Here is a 14,296-nt window from a genome sequence, read left to right as displayed (position 1 = left end):
ACAACTCTAGATCAACTAACATATCAATATACAGGTGCTGGTCATAACATTAGATTATCATCAAAAAGTTGATTTATTTCAGTAATTCCGTTAAAAAAGTGAAACTTGTATATTATATAGACTCATTACATGCAAAGTGAGATATCTCAAGCCTTTATTTGTTATAATTTTGATTATTATGGCTTATAGCTTATGAAAACCACAAAATCAAAATCTCAGAAAATTAGAATATTACATGAAATCACACAGTAATTACACAGTAATCCCATGGTCATTGAACCAAGTTTTGGTTCTTTTGGCAGTGTGGGCAGGTGCAAATCCTGCTGGAAAATGAAGGAAGCATGAAGTGCTCTAAAAATGTCCTGGTAGACGGCTGCGTTGACTCTGGATTTAATAAAGCACAGTGGACCAAAGTCCTCTTTTCTGATGAGAGCAAATTTTGCATCTCATTTGGAAACCAAGGTCCCAGAGTCTGGAGGAAGAATGGAGAGGCACACAATCCAAGATGCTTGAAGTCCAGTGTGAAGTTTCCACAGTCTGTGTTGGTTTGGGGAGCCATGTCATCGGCTGGTGTTGGTCCACTGCGCTGTCCACTCAACGCAGTCGTCTACCAGGACATTTCCAGAGCACTTCATGCTTCCTTCAGCAGACAAGCTTTATGGAGATGCTTCCTTCATTTTCCAGCAGGATTTGCACCGGCCCACACTGCCAAAATGACCATGGGATTACTGTGTAATTACTGTGTAATTTCATGTAATATTCTAATTTTCTGAGATTTTGATTTTGTGGTTTTCACAAGCTGTAAGCCATGATCATCAAAATTAAAAACAAATAAAGGCTTGAGATATCTCACTTTGCATGTTATGAGTCTATATAATATACAAGTTTCACTTTTTTAACGGAATTACTGAAATAAATCAACTTTTTGATGATATTCTAATTTTATGACTAGCGTATACTGGTGTTTAAACGACGTCAGTGATCTTGCCAAAGTGTGTGAACTTCCAAAGCCATCTGGATAGTTAATCAAATGAATTTATCGAGAAAAAAAAAAAGTTTTATATTAATGTTAACCTTGTTTGACTTATAAATGGCCTTATAAATGGCTTTTCATTGACTATTGAAAATAGTTTCAATATGGTATTAATTTATACAAATCACTTTTTGTGAAACAACATACTGTAAACATTACATTACATCAACTTACTTGAAAAGCTACATTAAGCACATTTTATATTTAATATTTTTAGTGTTAGGCTCAACTGTTAATTCGTCTGTGTAGCTCCACTCTTTAAATTTATTTTGGGTGAATTTGAAGTTACTCTGTTTCAGATGTTTTAACCCTCTGAGGCCTGTTATAAGCCATTTTAATCATTCACTTTGTGATGAACCACAATAATACATTTGACACTTACACATAGTTCTTGACTGTCCTCTTTTTGTCATTGTGTTTTATTTTTGATAAAACAGATTCAAAATGACGGATGAAAGTGAAGCATAAAATACATAATATCTACTTTTATCATTTATTTCAGTAGACTGAAGATTTGTGATTCTTGCTCAATTTACTTAAAGCTAATAAAACAACTGAACATTGTCACCTTTTTACAGCCTAAAAGGTCTGTTTAATTGTTAAATTATAAATATTCAATCAATTGCATCAATGCAAGAATTATACCGAATGCGTACTATATAAAACAAACTATACTATTAAGATACATGTAGTGTAAATTACCAATTTAATTACATTTGATATTGTGTAAAAATATCAACCAGAGAGGATGCTGGCTGAAATATTTTCAGAGTTAGGATGTGTTTAACTAGCCTGGTAATACCAGACTCTGCTACTTCACTTTGCTTCGTAGACAGAGTCTGGAATGGCATAACAGAGAAGTGTTTTCTCTCTTGCTAGGGGGCGCTTGTCTGAAGTTTAAAATCATTGGTTACCCGTAAGCCAATCACATAACGTTTGGTTATGGCGTGTGTTATGCGCATGCTCGGCCGCATTTAACTTTCACTGTAAACACATGTATAATGCGAAAACAAAACCATCGAGCGAAATACCGGAGTGAACATGGCTGTGAACGACTTTTGCAGGTTAAGTTAAGTAAATCTACGCATCCACGGTACAATCAGCGTGTACGTCACGGCTCTCAGCCCGCCCTCTGTTCGTTGATTGGCCCGGCTGTTTCCAGACCGGTGGCAAACAGAAAGCTCTGAAGCTGTCTCAGACTGAGTACAGAAGCGAAATGAAATTGAGCGGAAGTACGAAGTCTGACGTAGTCAGGCTAGTGTTTAACTGTCTTTTTAAACCAGGGATAAAATAAGGCATAGATCATAGGATTCAGACTTGAGTTTGTATACACAACCCATGTCAAAATATATATGGTTGTGGAAGAGACTACTGATAAAGAACAGATAAAGTATGGAACAAAGCAAAGCAGATAAACTGTCACAATGATTCCTAATGTCAGAGCAGCTTTACTCTCAGATTGTCTCCTCAATGAACCTTCAGTTACACATTTACCACCCTTTAGAGTGTTTATAACTTTTACTTGCTGATGTACAACATGGAAAATCCTGAAATATAAAGTTATAATCAGAATACATGGAGACAGAAAGAACAAAATCAGATCAATGATTGTCCAGACAAAACTAATTATAATGGAGCACTCGCCATAACACGTCTGATCTGTGTGTGGTGTTAAAATAGCCACTATTAATTACAAAGGCAGTGTTATAAACTGAGGTGCAAACCCAGCTCAGACTGATACTTATTAAAGTTTTAGTTGTGGTTATTTTCTGTGGGTACAGTAAAGGGTGACACACAGCCACATAACGATCAACAGCAATTAATAATAAATTACTGAGAGATGCTGAAAGAGTCAAATTGAGGATAAAAGTAAACAGTCCACAGACATTGTTTCCAAAGTACCAGCATGTCTCAATCAGTTTAAAGGCCTCTATGGGTATCACAATAAGTCCAATAAGCAGGTCGGCCACAGCCAGAGAGAGAATAAGCAGGTTTGTTGGAGTGTGAAGCTTCTTGAAGTGAGAGATGGAGATGATCACCAGCAGGTTCAGAAACACAGTCCATGCTGACAGCAATGAAAAAAATACATACATAATATTGTATTCATGTGTGGAGCGTTTTCCCTTGACACATGATGAGTTGATGGCAGGAAAGCAGTATTGAGTCTCATGATCCTCTGTCTCATAGGCCTTGAGTGAGTCTCCTCCTGTTAGGAGTTTGTTCTGCTCTCTTTATTGTCATAATTTATACAGTCTGGATCAGACCGACCAACCCATCTACCGCCCACACTGAGAATGCATAATGTTGTAATTATTTATTCACTGTATGCATCATTATATTTACCTAAAACAATAATAGATATGCAATAATAGAATAATAGGATTCAGCTCTGGGCTCCTCATCCTCAGTGCTCACACCAGCCTGCAGAGATTTCAGATCCTACAAAAATACACAAACATAATACAAAAGCAGTAATTTTAACAGCACAATGTCGTTTGATTGTATTAGAAGTAACAAAATGATCTTACTTTATATTTTAGTAAAGTGCTGCCATCATCTTTCCTTGCAGGTCCTGCTCCACCATCAAAAGATCTGCAGCAAATGCACAGAAATCAAGAATCAGAAAAGTGTTGTAATAGCTCTGCTTGAAATTACAATAATTAAAATAAACTACAACTTAATATTTAAATATATTTTGTTATTCATTTCTGTAGTATAATCACTCAAAGCCTTCTTCAGCCACTCTCCACCGGATAAACACATCTGTTCATCTGTCCCTGTAACATCCAGACAAGATTCACGTTACCTCTGTGATTTATGAGCTCAACGCTACATTTACATGTTGAGGTTGTTGCTGATGTGTTAACTCACTTTTATCCAACATAATCCTCAATTTATCAACAGTACAAATGGACAAATAAAATATAGGCTATAACTTATGTTTAGTTACTTTATAGATTTGTTTATTTACTTTACTAACAGCACATTTGTCTAATGTGCTAAACAGTGTTGACAACAGTGAATTATCCTACATAATACCACACATTCATCACTCAGATGTCTATTTCATGTAGTGATGTGCTCATCTGCAATACTTACAGAAGATTTTCCTGTCAGATGTAAATAGACATTTAAAATGAGCATCTTTAAGATGTATATTGTTGTGAATTCTCTCCCTTTAAATATTAAGTTGGCTTCGTGTGTGACATTTTAAGCTGCGTTGTACGCAAATAACGTAGTGCAGCGTTCTCAGCACGTACGGACTCAGTGTAATTGCCTATTCACTAAGCTACTCCAGTTGAGCGATCATATCGCGTGCACGCATTCATGTGCAGTGTTTATGTGCAAGAGAAAGTAAGTTCTCCTTTTATGTATATTGTTAATAACAGATTGTCATACTGTATCCCAACTGCGCTAAGTTAGACCATGTTTGTGGTGTGTTTGATGTACTGGTCATGTTTACTAGTTATACATACAACCGGCGTAGCGTCATAGAACGTCTCTGAAAAGGTTCACGCCCACTTTTAGGGGAAACCAATCCGGCGAGCGCCATACACAGTAGCTATCGGATTGAGGACGTGTACTAACCTATTTTTTACAGTCTATGGTACTAACCCTTACAAACATGTAATTTGTATTTAAACTTTTTTTTTTCACACAGTAGGCTACCCCTATTATGTATTTGTATTTAATTAAATTTTTCCACACAGTATTTTGTATTTTTATTTTATTTAAATACATTTCCATGTATTTATGCCCATCTCTGCCTGCCATCATCATCAATATCTTGCTGTTATGGAAATATCATGAATTACGGATGATGCTATCGAAAGCTAAATCAGGCTAGTTGTATGGCTGGACAGAAAAGTGCACTCAGTAGCTACTCTAAATATAAAGACATAATATTATAGGTACATTTAAAGATGTTTACTTCTTAAAACCGTAGTAAAATCATTCACTGGCTACCTGGTGACTCGATGAGGTACGAGTAAATGTCCGGGTAATACACTTCTGGCCAATGGGTGGGGTTGTTAGACCAATTTGATGCTGGTAGAATGAAAGGGACATGTTTTTAAGTTGCCCAAATTAAGTTTATAAATGTATCGTTCACACTCTATGGAAGGCAGGGTGGACATATAATTACTCGACATATTTCATCTAAGTGATTTCTGAAGTTATACACGTCTGCCGGCTGTGTACGGACGTTGTTTTGTGCCGCTATTTTGTATTGAAGTCTATGGGAAGTCTGGCTTGTTTTCCCCTAAAAAGGGGCGGTTACGAAATTGACAGTGAAGTTCCCGGATGTGCCGGTTGTATGTATATGCTTGAAGTGAATTTCTCCGTGGATAATATCTTTCACTGGTTGTCATTTATTACTGACAGTCCAATTTCTATAATCCACATTTTGGTGTTTTGTCAGTTTCATTGCATTATGCAGTTTGTTATTACAGACTCATACTAATATATTTCTCGATTTATATTTCATGTATCAGTGCACTTTACAGAGATGTTTATATTTGAGTTTGCAATCTCTTAAGTTGTTGAATAATTTTAGACAGTGAATATTTATTTCTGTTATATTATTTATTTCAGAAACTATAAGTACACTATTATGTGTATATGGTCACTCTTGTGCAATAAACGACTAAACTCTTTCTGATGACTCCGACCAGAGTTCTCCAGCGGTCAATAATATAATCCACCAGTTTTCAGTGGGGCAATCCCCAACATATATGGTTTATGTAAATCCACTTTGGAGACATAAAGCTCTCCTGATAGCTATAATAAAACATGTTTTTACAGCAAAATCACAACTATACTATATGGTCTAACTCCTTTACACCTTCAACAATTCAACAGTTTACAATAGTTCAACATGCGATTTTAACACAAAGAACCGTGTTTACTCATATTTGAAAGCACCCGCGTCGCTGATCTCCATAATGTTCGATTATGACGTATTCTCTCACGTGGCCTCCTGGGATAGAAAAGTATCCAACGGTTGAGCACTCGAAAATCTGGGCGGAAGCAGTAAGACATCCGGGAACTTTTCGCCTACTCTTTTGTGAATACTGATGTTTCAAACATACTACTCCTTTCACGTACAGTTTTCTCCTACTGTATAGTAGGTAAGTGGACATATTCGAACGCACTATAAGTATACGTACGTCCGAATCTCGAGAGAATTAGTACATCACCCAGGTAATTCTCGCCTACTCTTTTATGGATACTAAGGGTTCGTACATATTTTTTCGCTCACCAATGCTTTTCCCCTATATGTAGTAGGGAAGTATGCGGTTTCGAACACAGCCTCAGACTTACAAAACCGTGCGTACGCCAAAACCTGCGCTGAATTCCTCACAAAGCTCAAGCTGAAGCTCACAACTGATGCTGGCGCGCGGTAAATTACTTCGGATAACAGATCTACACACGAGGAACTCAAACCCTACACGAACGCATGACATCTCTGTACAATTAACTATTCTATTCTATTCTATTCTATTCTATTCTATTCTATTCTATACTATTTGTTTTGTTTTTCTGATTTAAAAAAAAAAAAAAAAAACTAGCTATGTTTAGGCTACTGTGTTAGACTAACTGATACTTACAGCACTTACTGTTGCCTTCTTGGTTGTCTGATTGCTTCTATTGTTATACTCATTTGTAAGTCGCTTTGGATAAATGCGTCTGCTAAATTATTAAATGTAAATACAAGCCCTAGCCGTACATGTCTCACAGCACGCGTATGAACATTCCCCACGCTCTCTTCTGTAATAATTCCTAACATGAATCTCGACAATTATTACAGAAGTTTTGATCACATAACCTAGCGCAAGGGGCTCGTGAAAGAACACAGACTGGCTGAATGACACTTTCATACAAGCAGAAAAACTCAAATGGAGATCGGTGAACTCCAGCTTACATGTTTGTCTGTGTTTTTGAGGTTTTCTGCGCTTCTTAAGCAGTGTAGAGAGAGCGCGACGCATTGTTGCCAGACTGCAAATATTAAGTAAAACGTCGGGTAGAAAACGTGTCCTTCTAACAGAAAAGCTCTGACTGGGGGTTTTAAATTCTTGAAATCTGGCAACTGCAAGCATGAAAGCTCATAGTGGCTTGTTAAACAGTCTGTAATACAAAAACAAAGAGAGGTTTTATTAATGCTTTTATTTTACATTATTATGTATTAAAGCCTTTATTATAATGCACAGAAGGGAAAAGAATATTAGCCTGTAACTCGCAATATCCCTGAAATGATGGTTTTGGTAAATTAAGCTGGTCTTTACATTTACATTTTACATTTATTCATTTTGCATACGCTTTTATCCAAAGTGACTTACAAATGAGAACAATAGAAGCAGTTAAACTAACTATAGGACAACATGCAAGTGCTATAACCCTTCCCAGTTTAATCTAACGCAGTAGCCTACATGTAGGCTAGCCTATAGGCTATATATATATATATATATATATATATATATATATATATATATATATATATATATATATAGGCCTATATATTTTTTTTTTTTTTATCAAATGAGAAAAAGATACAAAAACACTTAGTTACTTTCACCTCCTGTAGCTTGACTGCTTCTTTCTAATGAGTGCTACAAAACAAACTGTATAAATAGTGCGAGATGGCTTAGGCCACACCTCACTACCGAAACAGTTTACCACGTGACTAAACGCGAACAAACCTTCACCAACGAGATTTCAACTCGTGAGTACAGTAAAGAAACACCGTTTCTAGTAACTACAACTGCACTAAACTCTTAATTTGTCTGCCTTCTTGTTATCTATTTATTTGTGTATGAAGCTTTATTTCTTTCACTACATTGAGCATACTATCAGACTTTTTGCTACACTTTATTTCAGAAAAAAAAATCTGACATTCAGCAACTGCGAGACGATGTTCTGACAATTCATTTTTTTATGCTATTGCTAAATATAGATATCCCTTATTTAGCATGTTATGTTTTGTGGTTAATTTTAATTAGTCGGGTGTTAGATAATTATATACTTTTTAAATATTGTTTATCATTATTATTTATGGGCCTAACAGTAAATTAATTATAATCAGCACCTGCAAGTGTACACTTTGAAGAGTTAAAATGACATAGGTTAGCTAATTCAACATTATTAAAACTGCATATGGTAATCAAAGTGCACTTCCAAAAGTCATTTTTGAAAATAATAATAATAAAAATAATAATTACAAATATACTAATTTATTTTAACTATAATAAATAAAACATAAAAAGCAAAGGCAGATCAGAAAATGTACTGAACAAAACCGGGTTCTGTACATGGCAGACAGGGGAACGTAGTCCAAAGCCGGGCGATAAAGATCAATAACCGGAATCAGTCCAGGAAACATCAACAAATCCAGAGATGCAAGCCCAGAAACCAGTAGGCAGGTATGAGTCCGAAACCAGGTAGACAATCTGGGCCCAGAGAGGGTGGCACTGCAGGCACAGTTAAATTTGACAGAGAACAAAGCAAATCAGAGCTTCACATGACAGGACTATACTAATGTTAACTAGCATGAGCAGACATGAGAAAATCTAGCAAAGAAACGAATGAGACTAAATAGCAGACAAATCAAAGGAAAAAATAAACAGGTGTTAATTTTTTTTCTCTTTGCCTTTCCAAAACATGAAAGAACATTAAAGGTGCCCTAGAATTTGAAATTGAATTTATCTTGGCATAGTTAAATAACAAGAGTTCAGTACATGGACATGACATACAGTAAGTCTCAAACTCCATTGTTTTCTCCTTCTTATTTAAATCTCGTTTTTTAAAAACACCCCTGAAAAATAGGCGAATCTCCACATAACACAGACTGTGACGCAACAGTCGGGATCATTAATATGTACGCCTCCAAAAATTTGCATATGCCAGCCCGTGTTCAAGGCCAGGCGGAACTCAAGCCGAATCATCGTCCGAATCATTTTTCTTCGAGAGACATCATGGCTTGCAAACGAGCGAAGCATGGCAGTTGCTCAGTGTTTGGATGTACAAATGAACACAAAGGTATTTTTTTAGTTCCTTCATCCGAGCCTCTGAAGAACCAGTGGGTTATGTGAATGTCTGATGTGTAATTGTTCAAGCTCAGACAGATAATCTTTCTCTCAAAGTCGTTCAATACTGTTTATGCATCAGTAAATCAAGCCAGTGACTAAACGATCAACTTCACATCGTTTCTCTTGGTAGGATGAAAATAATCTTACTTAAATTGTGATTAATATACAGATAGCGATCAAAGAACAATCCCTTTCCAGTTGCCCAAGCTGTCAATCACACAGCGCGAGTTTATCTGGACACTTGCCAAAACTCGCTATGAAATCAATGACGCTATTACGCTGCACAACGAAGCTCTTACTGTACGTACATCATGTTTGCATTGGTGAAATCATTAGTGAGAGTGCAGAAACTGCGTTGCAATGATAAGATCTTCATTCACGTGATCAACAGGTTTACACTGAAGTCTCACAGCAGCCAATCACAGCAGTGGGCGTTTACACTGAAGTCTCCCAGCAGACACGCCCCTTCAAACAGAGTGTTCAAATCAGAGGCTAAAATCAGGCTAGGAAAAATGCCTTTTATTTCTAAATTCTAACAAATTTTTATCTAAAAAACATACTAACATTATAAGGGCACCCCAGGAAACATTCTAAAATAATAAAATAATACATGCAATGGCACCTTTAACGTGCAACAAGTAAGTTTTGCGCTTAACTTAAGTCACTGACTGTTCAAAGAGTGCTGAGATGTCAATTAAGTTACTCATCATTAAAGCCATTTTGGCTTTGTCTTAATGTTAAAAACTTTTGGCATAAAGTTAAAATATTTGTCATACCTGACCAGAAGATGTTCAACAGTTTTCCTAACAGTGAGGATTAAAGGATATCGAATTATTAGTACTAAACGAAATATAGCTAACGTTAGCATACACTGTCTGGTACTGTAATCAGCTAAGGTTATTCTGTCCCTTCAGTTAGACAGAACAAATAAATGTCACATTAGACAAGGAAGTTGTAGTTTGTTTGAATAATTAAGTATCTTATTTAGCTGAGGTAAATTAAAGCAATACTCGCGTATCATTGCTCGATGAAGAATGAGACAGCCCAGCGGTCGGTTGAAATTTAAAAGGCTGACTTTTGCGCTTCAGAGCAGTGGCGAGTACATGTCGTCCAGTGGTTGTCCAGACACCCTTGGCACAACCTTAAGCAATGGCTCTGAACAGTGGTTCAATGTCAACATTGTGACAACGCTGTAACAACCTTCACCACACAACATAGTTATAGCAATTTGGCCATGTTGTTGTAAGGTTTGAGGGCGAACCAAACACAAATGAATCTTCCAGGTGATTTGTTCAAACATAATTCCACACAGAACTCAACATTCCAGACCCCAAATCACCAATCCAGAACCGTAAAATCCAGGCTCCAGCCAGTCTACGCTAAGAACTTTATGGCCAACTAAAGCAACTAAAGGAAGAACGTTGTCAATGTTAGATGGTTTGGAAAAGACTGATTGGTTCAGGGATGGCAAAAACTCATGGTCCGATCAAGATAACGGCAGAGGTTGCTTGATCCCACGACAGATATACAAAACAGATCTGCTTCTTCTTAAGGAACTCTCAATGACCCCAAGGTTGAAATCTCTTAAAACCAAAGAGACTGGGACTTTAACTATAAAAATACATAAAATCATCCCAAAACAATTCTTGATGGACTTATAATCAAACATCGTTCAACTACATAATTCTATATTGTGTCTACAACCTATATGTGTGTCTAATATGCTTAGATCCCATATAAGTCATGTAATTGTCATAACTGTTAGATGTTTGAATGAAAGTGTGTCTTGTTTCCTATCAGTATGATCGTATGTTCTTGATTCAAAAGATGGCTTGATTGAAATCTGTGTAAAATGTTTCGTATTCTTATAATAGTAATGATGTCTAAACTGTGGCCTCTGTACTCTCTGCTAGAGCTTGGAGAGTAAGGGGATCACAGATAATGCATGATTTACATGATTTCCACCTCTCAAATAAAGACAATGTCTAATTGGTCAGAACTCATCCAGGAGGCTGGACAAACATTTGAGTTTAAAATCTTAGGGCGGGAGAAGAGAAAAAGAGAATAGTAGATTCGAAAACCATCATGGAGAAGCCATGACGGAGTGACTAGACAGACTCAGAAGAACATGGGTTACACAGCTTCATTCAAGCCATCCATCTACTCTCGTCTCAATTTTCTTTCTTTTCTTAGTTTTCTTTTCTTTTCCGTTGTGATTTTCGGTTCTAAGTTAAGTTTTGCGGCAAAGATTCGGTCCACGATTCGACTGCAAAGCCTGCTTTCCAGCAACAAAGACTTTCCATCCATCCGCCAGCACACCACGTGATTGGCCGCCCCAGACATCTCAGGCAGGAGGAGCCAACAGACCTGGGAAACCCCTTTCACGCCGATGAAGGGAATCCCAAAAAGCAAAGACAAGCAAGTAGCCTCCAGACTCTTAAACTGAACTGGTGCATTGATATAATAACCCGCCTAAGAAACAGTAGAATGGTTAAATTAATGATTGGTTCGTTCAGGTCATGTCTTATAAGTGCATAGGAACTTGAGATTTCATCATCTCACTCTTAAAACTCATTCTTTCCTCACTCTCTTTCTTTCTGCAACTTGTATGAATGTGTGTTTGTGTTAGTGTGACAGGTTAAAGGAAATACTTATTGTACTCTTATGGGCTAAAATGTTTTATTGAGTTAATAGGATGTGAAGATCTTAAAATATCTGAGGTTAAAAAGTTCATGCATTCAGTACTAGTTAATAGGGATTGATACAATTCATATAACTGTGTTAAAAAGTTAATATCTGTCATGTGTACAAAGGGTAAAAATTGTAAGAGGAATGTGTAAATGTTATATTGATTACTTAATTTTGTAGTGCCTAATTTAGTAAAAAGTGTTAATCTGTGATCGACAAAGTGATCTTAATCTATGCGCCTGTGATCAATTGCTTACGTCTCCACCCAAGTTTCCGGGGAAATCGCGGTCTTTTTCCTCATAACACTAAAGTTTTCAGTGAGGAAACCTAACCGTATCACTCTCGTGATTATTTCTCCCCTTTTTCAGGTATGTTATTGGTATAAAACTGAGTTAAGTAAATGTAATAACGTGTTAACATGTCAAGAGTGTTGAAGGTGTGTTTTAGTAACATTTTGAGTAAGTTAGAGTTAAATTTGCCGAGTGTAATATGTGCGTGTGTGAGCGGAGCCCCCGCTCGGTTACAGAGAAAAATAGCTTTGTACCGAGAGTAGCCACCATTTTATGTCAATAGCTTGTTTGCATGATGTCATGTCACTGCGTTGCCATGGCGCGAAATGCAGATGGAGGGCAGGAAGTAATGTGCTACATTTAGGAAGCACTATAACAAACTCAAAATGCCTATGTTTTGCGTCGTTTATGGTTGCTCAAATTGATCAAACCGAGAAACCACGAGGAGTTTTTATCGTGTACCAAAAGTTGTTGTTCATAAGGGGGAAAAATGCAAGAAATTGACAGAAAAACCTAAGCCTGCGGTCGGGAGGAGCCGAATCGGAAAATGCCTGTGTGTGCAGTATTCACATGGGCGTCAGTTTGGTTTGAAATGTGCTGGGTACAATGACGCTTTATTTATTTATCTCTTTCGCGCAGGTCATGTTTTGAAAGACTATGTCCTGTAGCTTACTAATGTAAATAAATAAAAATGTATACAAAAATGTGATGATGTCTGACTCGTTTTATGAAGAAGAAAGCCTTAAGTTTTCAAAAAGCATTAGACATATGACCCACTATTCTGCTTCATAAGTAGGCCTACCATGTTGACAATATGACATGACGTGGTTTAATGTTACAATGATTACCAAATTTCTCTCTCATATTGCTCCTCATAACCACTGAAAACGGTCAAAAAATCGAACCAAATGTCAAATTATTATGGACGTTATCTGTCATTAATCTGACGTTATCTGGCGTTTCTGCTTCACATTTTCAGCAGGGCAGCGGAGCTGCAAACCACCTATTGTGGTTGACTGCAAACCACCTATTGTGAATTAACAGATACGCAGTTAATAATCTATTTTGCAGTGTTATTTGTATAGTGTTTTAAGGATTTTATTGACATTTTTGGTAAATGTAGTTATGGTTTACTGAGCTAAAGCTACTTTGTGCTTGACAGCTATATTGAAAAAATGAGTAACTGTTATACACTCACCCAAAGGATTATTAGGAACACCATACTAATACTGTGTTTGACCCCCTTTCGCCTTCAGAACTGCCTTAATTCTACGTGGCATTGATTCAACAAGGTGCTGAAAGCATTCTTTAGAAATGTTGGCCCATATTGATAGGATAGCATCTTGCAGTTGATGGAGATTTGTGGGATGCACATCCAGGGCACGAAGCTCCCGTTCCACCACATCCCAAAGATGCTCTATTGGGTTGAGATCTGGTGACTGTGGGGGCCATTTTAGTACAGTGAACTTATTGTCATGTTCAAGAAACCAATTTGAAATGATTCGAGCTTTGTGACATGGTGCATTATCCTGCTGGAAGTAGCCATCAGAGGATGGGTACATGGTGGTCATAAAGGGATGGACATGGTCAGAAACAATGCTCAGGTAGGCCGAGGCATTTAAACAATGCCCAATTGGCACTAAGGGGCCTAAAGTGTACCAAGAAAACATCCCCCACACCATTACACCACCACCACCAGCCTGCACAGTGGTAACAAGGCATGATGGATCCATGTTCTCATTCTGTTTACGCCAAATTCTGACTCTACCATCTGGATGTCTCAACAGAAATCGAGACTCATCAGACCAGGCAACATTTTTCCAGTCTTCAACTGTCCAATTTTGGTGAGCTTGTGCAAATTGTAGCCTCTTTTTCCTAATTGTAGTGGAGATGAGTGGTACCCGGTGGGGTCTTCTGCTGTTGTAGCCCATCCGCCTCAAGGTTGTGCGTGTTGTGGCTTCACAAATGCTTTGCTGCATACCTCGGTTGTAACGAGTGGTTATTTCAGTCAAAGTTGCTCTTCTATCAGCTTGAATCAGTCGGTCCATTCTCCTCTGACCTCTAGCATCAACAAGGCATTTTCACCCACAGGACTGCCGCATACTGGATGTTTTTCCCTTTTCACACCATTCTTTGTAAACCCTAGAAATGGTTGTGCGTGAAAATCCCAGTAACTGAGCAGACTGTGAAATACTCAGACC

The 14,296-nt window shown here is 37.4% G+C and overlaps 1 pseudogene across 1 annotated transcript; it reads right to left on the bottom strand.

Moving 5' to 3' along the window:
• Positions 1-1,743: 1,743 nt before the first annotated feature.
• On the bottom strand, positions 1,744-9,836 carry LOC307152084 (trace amine-associated receptor 13c-like; annotated as a pseudogene). Its single transcript has 5 exons — positions 9,787-9,836; positions 3,562-3,625; positions 3,451-3,472; positions 2,301-3,239; positions 1,744-1,821 (listed from the first exon to the last, which is right to left on the bottom strand). The product of its transcript is annotated as a trace amine-associated receptor 13c-like (transcript).
• Between the last annotated feature and the right edge of the window lie 4,460 nt (positions 9,837-14,296).

Source organism: Squalius cephalus (assembly GCF_949319135.1).
Source record: "Squalius cephalus genome assembly, chromosome: 24".
In the NCBI taxonomy this organism is placed as follows: domain Eukaryota; kingdom Metazoa; phylum Chordata; class Actinopteri; order Cypriniformes; family Leuciscidae; genus Squalius; species Squalius cephalus.
This window is presented reverse-complemented; position numbering and strand designations above follow the sequence as displayed.